This window comes from Suncus etruscus, chromosome 2, assembly GCF_024139225.1.
Source record: "Suncus etruscus isolate mSunEtr1 chromosome 2, mSunEtr1.pri.cur, whole genome shotgun sequence".
NCBI classification, from domain to species: domain Eukaryota; kingdom Metazoa; phylum Chordata; class Mammalia; order Eulipotyphla; family Soricidae; genus Suncus; species Suncus etruscus.
The window spans coordinates 98,224,322-98,237,651 of record NC_064849.1 but is presented as its reverse complement, the minus strand read 5'-3'; the positions used below and the strand labels follow the sequence as shown (position 1 = coordinate 98,237,651).

General features: G+C 40.7%; 2 protein-coding genes and 1 non-coding gene across 4 annotated transcripts in view; 1 reads left to right on the top strand and 2 right to left on the bottom strand.

Moving 5' to 3' along the window:
• Nucleotides 1-13,330, top strand: part of TARS1 (threonyl-tRNA synthetase 1) — a 387,157-nt gene that overhangs the window by 346,329 nt on the left and 27,498 nt on the right. The window lies entirely within an intron of this gene.
• ADAMTS12 (ADAM metallopeptidase with thrombospondin type 1 motif 12) overlaps nt 1-13,330 on the bottom strand; it is a 321,939-nt gene that overhangs the window by 288,719 nt on the left and 19,890 nt on the right. The window lies entirely within an intron of this gene.
• Nucleotides 1,751-1,883, bottom strand: LOC126002676 (small nucleolar RNA SNORA51). The gene has a single exon (XR_007493352.1). It is a non-coding gene; the product is annotated as a small nucleolar RNA SNORA51 (small nucleolar RNA).

Genomic DNA, 13,330 nt, shown 5'->3' with positions numbered 1-13,330 from the left:
GCAAGAAGTAGATCAATCACTTTTGAAATTCATTTGGAACAAAAAACACCCTAGAATAGCTAAAGCAATCATTGGGAAAAAGAATATGAGAGGCATTACTTTACCCAACTTTAAACTTTACTACAAAGTGATAGTTATCAAAACAGCATGATATTGGAATAAAGACAGGTCCTCAGATGAGTAGAATAGGCTTGAATACTCAGAGAATGTTCCCCAGACATACAATCACCTAATTTTTGATAAAGGAGCAAGAAATCCTAAATGGGGCAAAGAAAACCTTTTCAACAAGTCGTGTTGGCACAACTGGCTAGCCACTTGCAAAAAATTGAACTTAGACCCCCAGCTAACATCTTGTACGAAGGTAAAGTCTAAATAGATTAAAGACCTCGGTATCAGACCCAATACAATAAAATATACAGAACAACACGTAGGAAAAACACTTCAGGACATTGAGACTACAGGCATCTTCAAGGAGGAAACTGCACTCTTCAAAAAAGTGAAAGCAGAGATTAACAAATGGGAATATATTAAGGTGAGAAGCTTCTGCACCTTGAAGGAAATAGTGCCCAGGATACAAGGGCCACGCACTGAGTGGGAGGACATACTCACGCAATAACCATCAGATAAAGAGCTAATATCCAAAATATACAAGTCATTGACAAAATTTTACAAGAAAAACAATCTAATCCCATCCAAAAAATGGGGAGAAGAAATAGACAGACACTTTGACAAAAAAAAAAAAAAAATACAAATGGCCAAAAGGCACATGAAAAAATGCTCCACATCACTATCACTAATCATCAAGAAAATGCAAATCAAAACAACTATGAGGTACCACCTCACACCACAGAATTGGCACACATCACAAAGAATGAGAACAATCAGTGCTGGTGGGAATGCCGTCTAGTCCAACCTTTATGGAAAGTGATATGGAGATTCCTCCAAAAATTGGAAATTGAGCTCCCATACGATCCAGCTATACCACTCCTAGGAATATACCCTAGGAACACAAAAATACAATACAAAAATCCCTTCTTACATCTATATTCATTACAGCACTTTTTACCAAAGCAAGACTCTGGAAATAACCAAGATGCCCTTCAACAGATGAATGGCTAAAGAAACTGTGGTACATATACACAATGGAATATTATGCAGCTATCAGAAGAGATGAAGTCATGAAATTTTCCTATACATGGATGTACTTGGAATTTATTATGCTGAGTGAAATAAGTCAGAGAGAGAGAGAGAGATGCAGAATGGTCTCACTCATCTATGGGTTTTAAGAAAAATGAAAGACATTCTTGCAATAATAATTTTCAGAGACAAAAGAGAAGAGGGCTGGAAGTTACAGCTCACCTCATGAAGCTCATCATAAAGAGTGATGATTTAGTTAGAGAAATAATTACATTGTGAACTATCCTAACAATGAGAATGTATGAGGGAAATAGAAAGCCTGTCTACAGTACAGGCAGGGGGGGGGTGGGGAAGAGGAAGATTCGGGACACTGGTGATGGGAATGTTGCACTGGTGATGACTTTCAGTCACTTACATGACTGAAACCCAACCACATTCATGTTTGAAATCAAAGTGTTTTAATAAAATACAAAAAGAAAAGAAATGGGACTTGGAGAGAAAGTATTGGCGTTTGATCTTTGACACCATGTGATCCTCCAAGTGTCAGCAGTAACCTCTGAGAGCCGCCTAGTATGACCCCAAATTCTCCCTCTCTTATCAACAAACTGACTTTTTTTGTCCCCCAATTCACAATACAGACCAGGCAAAGGGTCTGTGTTCATGTGTATATGGTGTGCATTTACTGTACCTCCTTTTTCTATATAGTCAGTGTAAAGAACACAGCCTGTGGTAAGAATTGGGAGGCCTTATCTTTTCTTTTCTTTTTTTATTTTTATAATATATATGTATATATACACATATACATATATATATATAAATCCTTCACTAGTGCAACATTCCCATGACCAATATCACAAGTGTCCTTCCTTCGTTTAGTGCAGTCACAGAAATAATTACACCAGGGGTCTCAAACTCATGGCCTGCAGGCCGTTTGTAGCCCTCCATACAATATTTTGTGGCCTGTAGTCAGCCTTCAAATATCGCAGTATTCACGATTATTTGCTTACCGAATAATCGCAATAAAAATTGCATTAGTAAGAAAAAAATCGCATTAAACATTAGCATACCCCGAGCAGTTCTTTTCGGGGTATGCAAATATTTAATGTGATTTTTTTTCTTACTAATGCGATTTTTTATTGCAAATATTCAGTAAGCAAATAATCCTGAATACTTTGCACCTAGCGCAGACATCATTTCAGCTGCTCCTGCTGTGTGAGAAAGCCAAATGTTTTGATGCATACTCAAATGCTCTTGATGAGGGCACAGATATAACAGACACTGCGCAGCTCACAATTTATGTCCGTGGTGTTGATTGCAACTTTGAATTGACAGAGGAGCTGCTCACAATAATTCCAATGCATGGCCAGACCACCGCTAATGAGATATTTCAGCATCTGTGTGATGACATTGAGAATGCAGATTTGCCACGAAAGAGGTTTGTTGGAATAATAACCGAAGGAGTGCCATCGATGACAGGGAGGAAAAATGGACTGGTGGCACTTGTTCAAAAAAAACTTAAAAAGGAGGGTGTAGAGAAGGCCATTGCTCTTCACTGCATTATACATCAGCAGGCCCTTTGCAGTAAATGCCTGCCGTGTGACAATGTGATGTCTGTTGTTGTGAAATGCATCAACCAAATCAGATCCAGGGGCTTAAAGCACAGGAGGTTCCGTGCTTTTTTAGAGGAAATGGAGTCAGAATATGGAGATGTGCTCTATTTCACCGAGGTACGTTGGCTCAGCAGGGGAAATGTCCTGAGAAGATTTTTTGAGTTGAGAGAAAAAGTGAAAGCCTTCATGGAGAAGGATGGGAATGCTGTTTCTGAGTTGAGTGATCACAAACAGCTCATGGACTTAGCTTTTCTTGTTGACATCACACATAAGCTGAATGTACTAAACAAGATGTTACAAGGCCCGGGCAGCTTATCAGTGCTGCCTATGACAACATGAGAGCATTCTCCATAAAACTTGTATTATGGAAATCCCAGCTCTCTCAGACTAACCTTTGTCATTTCCCAGCATGCAGGGAACTTGTGGATTCAGGCATACTATTCAGTGGTGAGAAATATGTTGATGCTATTTTTAAGCTAGAGAAGGAATTTGATCACAGATTTGCAGACTTCAAAAAGCACAGGGCCACTTTCCAAATTTTGTGGACCCTTTTTCCTTTGACGTGCAAGATGCCCCTCCTGTGCTTCAAATGGAGCTCATTGACCTGCAATGCAACTCTGATCTCAAAGCCAAGTTCAGGGAGATTAGTGGAAAAGCAGACATGCATGCAATTTTTGAGAGAATTGCCCCCAGCTTCCCTGAGCTTTCCCGAATGTTCAAGCGCACCATGTGCCTTTTTGGGAGCACATATTTGTGTGAAAAGTTTTTCTCCACATTGAACTTCAATAAGTCAAAGTACAGGTCTAGACTTAATGATGATCATCTTCAAGCCATACTGAGGGTCTCAACTGCTTCCTGTCTAAAGCCAAATGTGGTTCAGATTTGTGAGAAGAAGCGCTGTCAAGTCTCTGGCAGCAAGGAATAGGCAAAAGATGCCATGTTCAGAAGAACTGTTCATGATCTTCAATGTTCTATTCATGTTCAGAAGAAATAATTAAAACTGTTAATAATGACGTTTGAGGACTTTTTTTTTCTGAAATCCATTAATCAGCCCTCCCTCACCCCAACTTTGCCTCTTGCGGCCCCCAGGTAAATTGAGATTGAGACCCCTGAATTACACTGAGAACTATCATAACAAAATGTGACTGAATGAGGGAAGTAGAAAGCCTGTCTAGAGTACAGGCTGGTGTGGGGTGGGGAGGAAGAACAAACTGACTTTTTAGTTTATTTTGTCCCCAAAACCCTAAGATATGACAACATATATTGTAATTCCAGATCATTGCAGATAAATATGTAATAAAAGAAACGATTTTGTTTCAACAGGAAGAAGTATTTTCTGCTAGTCTTCAAAACATTCAAAGTATTCAGTAGTTGTTGCACAAACATTAATAATAAAAGCAGCAATAAATAGCTGCATTTTCTTGAACATGTATTCTGTGTAAGATAGAGCACTGGATCCTGAGAAACAGAACAGTAGGTACTTGCCTTGCATGTGGCCAACCTGATTTTGATTCCTGGCATTCTATATAATTCTCCAAGCCTGCCAGGAGTGATTTCAAAGCACAAAACTAGGAGTAACTCCTGAGCCTCTCTGGGTATGGGTACACTTCCTCCAAGCTAGATAGAGTACTGATATATAATATTTTGTTTAATCTCCATGACCAAGTATCACAAGAGGTATTGATAGATAAGACACTATTTATAATCACAAAGAAAATATGAGCAAAGTGTAAGTACTATTGGCCATAATCTAACCCAAGAGATTTCCAGGCTCTACACATGATGTAGCTAAACATTGGTAAATTTCCAGAGTGAGCCATCATGAACTCTGACATCAGCATTCTCCTGTCATCCATCAGTTTCTATAGCCCAGAAAACACATATACAAAATCGGGGCCAGAGAGATAGCACAGCGGTAGAGTGTTTGTCTAGCACACAGCCAATTCAGGACGGACAGTAATTCGAATCCCAGCATCTCATATGGTCCCCCACGCCTGAGTGCAGAGCCAGGAGTAACTCCTGAACACCACTGAGTATGATCCAAAACCAACCCCTAAAAATCATATATACAACATCCCTTATAAAATAGCTTGGACTAGAATATCTCATAGTAGCACAATCACACTCTACTAGAACAATCTCTAACATTAACTTTTGGCCAATTTTCAAACTAAATTGTCAGAGACATTTTCACTCACCCACCCTCTTATTACATCATTCTCCTCTGCACACATCATCACAGGATGACATATGCCAAGGCCATAGCTACGTCACAGTTAGAGTTGCAGAATTGGAAAAATTAATGGAAATTTCCCAACCTTCATTTCATAGAGACAAGACACTGGGCTGTGGAGGCTTAAAGCATCTTGGCTTCTAGTTCCCCATGAGTTGCAAGCAGAACACACTGAGTACCAGTCCATCAATGTCAAGGCCTTTGATTAATAAAAAAAAAATACTTACTTAAACTTAAATCACAGCAGTTTGGGATGAAGATGAAAGTCAAAAAGAAGAAAAGCCAACTATCAAATGTCTATCTCCTTTTCAAATAGCTGAATATAAACAGAATGAACTGGTAAAAGAGTGAATCTTTTCTCCAGGAAAGAAGGATATAAAGCATTTAATCAGCAGATCTCAAATTCTTCCCTGGTCATTAACTAAGGCAATTCCGTCAGAAGTTTCCAGATAGAAAACAATATGTGCTCAGGAGAACTTTATGTCCCGTCCCCTCTGTAAGCCATTTTATCTGTTCTCCAGTGTAATTTCCTAGGTCGTGAGCAAGAATGTTTTTAATTTTTTAAACTGTAACTCTAGGATTTAATCCATTTTCTAAGCCACAGCTTTAGATTTAAAAAATTAAGACTTTCACATGAACTGATTCTGTATTACACATCTACATTCTCCCACATTCCTCACACATACCACACACACACACACACACACACACACACACACACACACACACACACACCCTCCTTTATCTGCAATGAACTCCAACTTTAAACTCTGCTATGAATAATCCATTTCCAATGCTCTTTTTCTATAAAGCTATTTAGGAATATAAAGATATAAAAATATAAGAAAGTATCCCAAAATCTTATTTTTTTCTCCCAAAGCTTATTTTAGCTAACAGCTCAACTTAAAGTCTTCCTTCTGCCAATTCATTAAACATTAAAAAAAAATGGGTATTATCTCAAACATAACACACAGCAAGAACGAGAAAATAAGCAAAAAATATAAAAGCCAAAGAGAATATCCAGAAAGTTTGCCACCAGAGCATGGGGTGAGGGAAGAAGAGGGTGAGAACCAGCTAGTATAGATAAGCCAAGAATGTAGGGAGTTGAACTGTGGAGAGAAATTAGTTTGCAAACTTAAATGATAATAAAAACTTGCTAGAAGAAAGGAAGTCCATTTGTAAGAAAGATAGCACTATCTGATGATCCCCATCAGGGCCTTCAGAAGAAGCTGTGCATTGAGTAATTAATTAGATGACTCATTCCTTAGAACCAAAGCAGAAATCAAGCAAGCAAGTAATTTGTAGGGGGGGAAAATATCTGTCTGTGAACTGGGTGGTAAATGGTGAAGGGTGGCTGGAGAGCGTACCAGGGGAGGCCAAGGACATCAAATGGGGCCAGTTAGTAGGAAACTTAACAGTGATTAATGTGTTGCTCAGAATAGCCACAATCCTCCAGGCCAACTCTGCAACAGAACTGAAGAAATGTCTAAGGGCACTATGCACTGGTCTCTCTGAGACACTAGGGCCCAAGTCACTTCTTAAGTGACCCCCTGAAATTTCTCGGGTGAGGGGATAAACAAATGCAACAACACACAACATTAGGAGAAAATTCTAATGTCACTTTTTATGTGTACATCTATCAGCCAATTTTCTTTTTTCTTTTTTTTTTTCTTTTTTTGCTTTTTTTGGATTTTGGTTTATGGGTTTTTTTTTTGGTTTTTTGGTTTTGTTGTTTTTTTTTTGGTGGAAAGAGGGTCCACACTGGGTGTTGCTTAGGCTTATTCCTGACTGCACTCAGGGATCACTTCTGGCAGATGCGGAGGACAATATGGAGGGATTGAACCTGCAAAGCAAACATCCTTCCAACTATACTATGACATTGGCCTCTGTATCAGGGGATTTTTCTATGTTTGGCTTCTTGAAAAGGTTTTTAAAGCTAGGTATAAAAGCAGGTGAAACCCATGAAAAAAGTGACTGAAACAACTGCAGTGAAATGGATGGTTTCTGGAGAAACTGATGCCTCCTGAGCCCTCAGTGTATACAGTGAAGTATGTGGGACTTATTGGAAGCTAACCCTGGAGTAGAGGCTGCATCACCTGCTCCAAGATCTAGGGGGTGCACTGCTACCTGGAACCCTCTCCTTAGAGATACTGTCCTCCCTGAGAGAGTGCTTCAATCCTCTTCAACCACTGTCCTTTATGGACAGACTCTTACCATAGCCTGGGAAATTCCATACTCACGATCTCTTTTGTTTGTTTATTTGCTCATACATACTATCTAAAGAAATACTTACAAAGCACAAGGGTCTATTCTTACCTAACTTAAACTTAGCACCCACCAGACCCTATCCTTTCTCCAAGGACATAGATGAAATCTAAAACTGTGGGGCCAGAGCAATATACAGCTAATAGGGCATGTGGCTGGCAAAAGGCACACCACGTTGTATCCCAGGCAAACCATATAGTCCCCAAGGCCCTACTTGGAATGGTTTCTGAGCACAGAGCCAGGAGTAAGCTTTGAGCACCACCAATGTGTCCCAAAAACAACCACCAAAGGAAAAATAATGAAAGCTGCAAGTTTGGCCACATACTGCCTATTCCAGCCCCATGGAGGACCAAGTCCAGCAGAATAGCTCCAAGTCCAATGGGTGGCTCCTCTTGAAAAACAGGTCTGGTCTCCACAGACCTGTCTATGAATCTGATGCAAGTGGGCTAAAATCAATCAGTCATGCCTAGAGAAAGATCATCACCAAGTGCTGGAGAGATAGAACAGTAGATAGGTCATTTGTCTTACTTATGGTCAACCTAGGTTCAATCTTAGTCAACCAGTGTGGTCTCCTGAGCTCCATCAGAAACAATTCCTGAGCACAGTCAGGAGTAACTCCTTACAATTCACTAAGTGTGTCCCCAAAACAAAACAAAAATCACTTCCAACAAAGTAAAACAAATTTGTAATGATAAAGCTTGAAACAGGTCTTCAGTTTTCTCCTTTCTCCAAATCATTACTGGTCAGCCAACATAGACATTTCATTTTTCCAAAGAACAAGATTCCTCTGAAAGTTGAAAGTTGTTCCCTATATCTAAGACTTATGCTGAATAAAATATAAATTAAAATGATATACACAAGCACCGAGAGAACTCTCCACACTGTGTTGAGGCTCCATAATAAAAACAGAAAGAAGACTCCAAATCTCCAGAGAAAAGAGACACAGGAGAAGGGACAACTATCTCACTGAAACATTTCGATGGACCAAAATCAAGTCATTATCTCAACAAAAGTCAGGACATCTGGCGCCTCTTCCCTATAACCTGCTTCAGTAGATCAAAGGGCAGGATTTTAGGTCTGGAAAAAGGAAGATTTGCTTTTAACAATGCTGCTCCCCTTAAAGAGTCTACAGTTCTTTTTCTCCTGCCTCCAATCATCATGTTAGGAACATGTAAACTGAACCAATAAATTATAAGGGAGAAAAAAACATGTCAGGAAGGAGGAAAGAGACTTCTGTTGATGAGACTGTCATGGAAAGCTTTGATTAGGAGAAGGGGAATGTCAGCCCCTGGCTTCATGGCTTAGGAAGATGACCACAGGCCAGAGAGAGTGCAGAGGGTAAGGCATGTGGGAGACCCTAGTTCTATTTCTGGTACTGCTGAGTCCTGTTCACAGAGTCCTATTCAGAGTGTTCCCTAAGTACAAGAAGATGTACATCACCTAGGCAACCTCCAAAAGTCAAAGATCAAAGCAAACCCCAACTGGTCAGTGTGAGAGTAAAGTTGGGTGAAACACAGAGTTTATTCCTTCTTCTGGTGAGGAAGAGTGAGCCCTTACTCCCAAGTAACCCCAAAATTCGCATGAGTATTTACTACTAATGAGTCACAAAGCTCCAGATTGGGAAACTAGGCAGGAAGCCATTCTGGGAAAACATTCATTCCCACACCACCCTGCCAGCAGCTCATTCCTCTCGCAGCCAGCTCACCCCATGCTGCAACCCAGGATCAGGAGCAAGAGGACAGACATAATTACATTCCTGGCTGGAAGGGAAAAGGAACCAGAGGGATTCTGCATCCAAGCTCTAGACCTCACCGCACTGCAAGGAACAAATGGCATGGAGGATCAACCCCTCCATAGAGATGCTATCATGGCACTGAGGTTCCAGGGTCAATTGTCTCCTTTGTAGTTGTCACAGAGCAGCACTTAGCTTCATTCTGTTTAAATCAGAACTTAAGAAATGAAAATCTAACAATGCTGATGGACTTAAAATTATTATAACAGCTATTTCTGCAAGAATTACTCCCTTGTTGGTTAAAGGCTAGTGATACCCTAGAGAAGGACAATTATGGTTCTTTATGGTGCCTATCTTCCATGGTTTCTGAAACAAAAAAGGAAAATCCTCTACTTCAGCCGTGTTGAAGAAAAGGAAATAGAATGACCTTCAGATTTGCCTACTGGTGGGGCCTGAGAGATAGTACAGTAGTTAAGGCACTTCTAATCTTACATGTGGCTGACCTGGCTTCAGTCCCCAGGACTGCATATGATCCCTTAAGCACCAACATGAGTGATCCCTGAGCAAAGTCAGGAATAAGTCCTAAAGACTAATGGGTGACCCAATCTCCTACCCCTCCAAAAGAAACTTAGACCTTTCAAGGCGATGACATCTTAGCTTATTTAGTTATACACTGAGAGCTAAAGGAATAGTCCAAAAGACTAGAACTCATCTTGCAGGCATAAAGTTGCAAGTTCAATTCCTGACATCGCATGACCATTCAGCACCACCTAATGTGTCTCTGAGTAATGAATCCCCTGAGCCCCTGCTTGGGACGCCTCTCCAAATTCTGAGAGAGAGAAAGAGAGAGGGAGAGAGAGAGTTACACATAGAAATTTATTTAACTGACCCTAAGAAAAATACACACAACTTGGAATTAATTTAACTATTACTGCTCTTCAACTTAAAAAATATCAGGGATCAGAGTAATAGTACAACAGTTAGGATGCCTTTTATGCAACAACCCAAGTTTGATATACTATATCTCATATAGTCAGTCTCCCAAGCCTACCAGGAATAATTCCTGAGTGCAAAGTCAAAATTAGCCCCTGAGTACTACTGTATGTAGCCCCAAAACAAACCAGATTAATTTCAAAATTAGCACATAAAACTTTGACATTTAGTTAGGACAATATTTTGGGCAAGGGAGGTAATTCAAAAGGTTAAAACAAATGCCAAGCATGCCCTAAACCTAGAGTTTCATCCCCAGCTATACATGGTCCCCTGATACACTACTGAGTAACACCCTTGTGGCCCCTAGCACCACAGTGCGAAAGCACTAAACCATCAGTCAACATAGCTAGGCCAAATATTGCCTATGTCTAGGAGTGGTACCCACAACTCTGGGTACCCATGGCTCAGCTTGGGAGGAGACTCCTCTCCCCAAATGTGGAACCTTCTCTAGTAACATAGGAATGTTTAACTAGCATTTACTTGTTAATCAACTTTTAATGACCAAATGTGTATTTAATTCAGTGGTTCTCAAATAGTGGGGCGCGCCCCCCAGAAACTCCATAAAGGGGGGCGCGTTTGACCTTGGCAAACACTGTCATAACAAGCTAAGCCCCGTGTTTATGTCTCTGTATGTCTCTGGAGCCGAGAGTTGCTGTGTCCTGCTTCAAACCCGCTTCAAAAAGCTATGCTACAAAACATGCTCACTGTAGTCATTAATCCATACATCTCCTCTGATAAAAAAAAATCAGCTCAAATTATTATTATTATTTTTTCTTTTTTTTGTTTTTGGGCCACACCCGGCGGCGCTCAGGGGTTACTCCTGGCTGTCTGCTCAGAAATAGCTCCTGGCAGGCACGGGGGACCATATGGGACACCGGGATTCGAACCAACCACCTTTGGTCCTGGATCGGCTGCTTGCAAGGCAAACGCCACTGTGCTATATCTCCGGGCCCTATGTTTTTTGTTTGTTTGTTTGTTTGTTTGTTTTGTGGTTTTTGGGTCACACCCGGCAGTGCTCAGGGGTTATTCCTGGCTCCAGGCTCAGAAATTGCTCCTGGCAGGCATGGGGGATCATATGGGGCACCGGGATTCGAACCGATGACCTCCTGCATGAAAGGCAAATGCCTTACCTCCATGCTATCTCTCCGGCCCCCAGCTCAAATTATTTTATATATTTTTGTTTTGCAGGTTAAAGTTTTTAAATAAAGATACTATTTACAGTTGCTCAGGGGGCACGAAAAATGTTTTCTTCTTCCTAGGGGACATGACAGAAAATAATTGAGAAGCAATGATTTAATCCAAGTCTGTTCAAGAATCTTCAAATGAATATTCTGCATTCTAGCAGTTTACATGCTAATCAGCAGCAAATAAATTTATAAACTATTCTTTCTCATACACCAGAGGTCTTGGGGAAACAAAAGCTAGAAACAAGGGAGAAACAAAGGTAAAAACTTACTTTGTATGATGTGATCAAGAAATAGTTAGGGGGGCATGAGTTATATATAGTTCAACAGGTAGGACATTTGCCTTGCCCAGAGCTGCCCACAGTTTCAATCCCTAGCATCCTAGATGGTCCCCCATACACTTCCAGGAAATAATTCCTGAGTACAGAGCCAGGATTTATCCCTGAACATCGCTGGATGTGGCCAAAATAAAAAATGAAACAGCTAAGATTTCACAGTCAAGAATGGACCAGCTTATAGTTCAGGATGTAGCTCAGAGGTAGAATGATAGTTTTGTTACATGAAGCATTAAGCTTTATCCCTGGCACTGAAAACAAATAAACCATCCAGGTGACATGGAGAGAAAAGCTTTGAAAGAAATGCAAATAATCTGAAAGACCACGGGAAGAATTTTAATTGTAAGGAAAAGAGAAACAGTGTTGAAAGGCACTGGGAAGTTCTTAAATTTATATGCTAAAACACAAGGCAAATACCCAAATTTGAGGAGATAAAATAGATGAATTTTTCACTGTTTCTCCCACTAAGTAAAACTAAAATCTCTGGAACATGAATCAAATGTAAGATTTTAAGAAGAGGAAAGAAGGTAGATGTGCCAGGAACCTTGAGACCCAACATGCAGCATGGTGGTGAACTCCATTAATTTTCATTTTGCTTCAAATAGCCCACACTAGTGTGGAAGAAGTTTGCAGTCTCAAATGTCAAAAGGCACAGATTAGAAACAAATCCTCAATAAAAACCTGTTATTTTTAACCAAGTGATCAATAAGAGGCATTCTATCAGACCAGCATGAGTTTTAAATCTTTCCAGAATAAATAACAAACAATGAGAGTGCAGTTAGAGCAGAGAAGATACCACTATTACAATGATAGTTGGAAATGATCACTCTGGACAGGAACTGGATGTCGAAAGAGATAATGTGTGGCCCAGAATAACAGCACAGTGCATAGGACACTTGCCTTGCAAGCAGTCAACTCAGGTTCAGTCCCCAGCATCCCGAATTTTCCAGAAGTAATTTCTGAGTGCAGAGCCAGGAGTATCTCCTGAGTACCATAGGGTGTGGCTAAAAGCCAACTGAAAACAAAAGAAAATAAAGTGATTTGCAAACCACAGATGAATTAAAGAAAAACAAATGGGAGAGAGACGGACAGACAGAGATAGAGAGAAATAAAGTGTCTGCCACAGAGGCAGGCAAGGGAGAGAGAGGAGGGAAACTGGGGACACAGTGGTGGGAAATGTACACTGATGAAAGATGTTGTACACTAAATGATTGAAATTATCATGAAAAACTTTGTAACTACGTATATCAAGGGGTTTCAATTAAAGAATATTTTTTAAACTATGAAATCAAATTCTCTCCCATGACTGGGGAGATAGTACAGGGATTAAGGCACTTGGCTCATGTGCTTCCCATACTTGGATTAATCCCTGATACCAAATACAGTAACCCAGAATCCAAAAATGAGCCCTGAACACTGAGCCAGGAAGCAACCCTGACCACCAACAAGTGTGATTCTTTCCTACCCACAAAACAAAATTTCCTCCACCAGATAAGGTCAAGAAGAAATAGGTTAAGAATAAAAACCTGGGGCCGGGCGGTGGCGCTGGAGGTAAGGTGCCTGCCTTACCTGCGCTAGCCTAGGAGACGGACCGCGGTTCGATCCCCCGGCGTCCCATATGGTCCCCCAAGCCAGGAGCGACTTCTGAGCGCATAGCCAGGAGTAACCCCTGAGCGTTACCGGGTGTGGCCCAAAAACAAAAACAAAAAAAAAAAGAATAAAAACCTGGGGCTGGAGTAATAGCACAGCAGTAGGGCATTTGTCTTGCACGCTGCTGACCAGGGACGGACTCAGGTTCCATCCCTGGCATTCTATATGGTCCCCTGAGCCTGCCAGGAGCG